Here is a 1,058-nt window from a genome sequence, read left to right as displayed (position 1 = left end):
CTGCTACCTCTCCGGCTAATTATGCTTTTCTATATCACCGTGTACCTAAAGTCGCTAATCTGTGGGAAAAAGGTATCTATTCCGAATAATAATGCAAAACCGACAAAAGTATATGAAGTTATAACGGAATCGCCATGATCAGTATTTTAGCAATAACTATTAGAAACAAAGTTCGGTTAATTTTATATATTTTTAATTAGGTAAACTAGTTTTTTAATTAACAGTAGTTAGTGGAAGCCAACGGCCTTGGCGCAGTGGTAACACCGGTTCCTGTCAGACCACCGAAGTTAAGCGCTGTCGGGCTGGACTAGAACTTGGATGGGTGACCATCCGGTCTGCCGTGCGCTGTTGGCAAGCGGGGTGCATTCAGCCCTTGCGAGGCAAACTGAGGAGCTACTTGATTGAGAAGCTGCAGCTCTGGTCTCGTAAACTGAGATACGTTCGGGAGATCGGTGTGTTGACCACATGCCCCTCCATATCCGCATCCAATGACCCCTGTAGGTTAAGGATGACACGGCGACCGGTCGGTACCTTTGAGCCTACATGGCCTGTTCGGGAGGAGAGTTAGTGGAAAATTTGGAAGAAAGGTTTTCAAAGTATGTCATTAATGAAATAACCAACGGTCGCCAGTTCCTTACCAGAACAAGAATAATTAAATTGAAACTGAACTTTATACTCGTAAGCAATCTTACTTGGCGTCATGACGTAGGAACAGTACTTAACGCACACTTTCAAGTACTTCACACCACACATGTCACAGCAGTCAGATAATAATCAAATAGCAAACACATACAACATATCGTACTAATTTTCAAAGATCAAGTAAAGTATGACTGTTTACTGGCTGTGCACAGAAACTTTTTGTTACGTTGCTCACCGTAATACTGACTGTCGTAATTGTAGCAAGCTCAGAGATTGTTTGAATTTAGCAGTTACTTTGACATTTCTTTGTAATAAAAGTTACAAATTATGCCGTAAGCTATAAATTAGAACTGTGCTCTGACAATGAAATTCTGTTCCAAGTTACGTAAATTTTTACTACCAGTTTTTTATTATGA

At 40.5% G+C, this 1,058-nt stretch overlaps 1 pseudogene; it reads left to right on the top strand.

Annotated features, from left to right (window-relative positions):
* The first annotated feature begins 236 nt into the window (after positions 1-236).
* On the top strand, positions 237-354 carry LOC124597105 (annotated as a pseudogene).
* The last annotated feature ends 704 nt before the right edge of the window (positions 355-1,058 follow it).

The sequence above is a fragment of the Schistocerca americana genome, chromosome 2 (genome assembly GCF_021461395.2).
Source record: "Schistocerca americana isolate TAMUIC-IGC-003095 chromosome 2, iqSchAmer2.1, whole genome shotgun sequence".
Lineage (NCBI taxonomy): Eukaryota > Metazoa > Arthropoda > Insecta > Orthoptera > Acrididae > Schistocerca > Schistocerca americana.
This window is presented reverse-complemented; position numbering and strand designations above follow the sequence as displayed.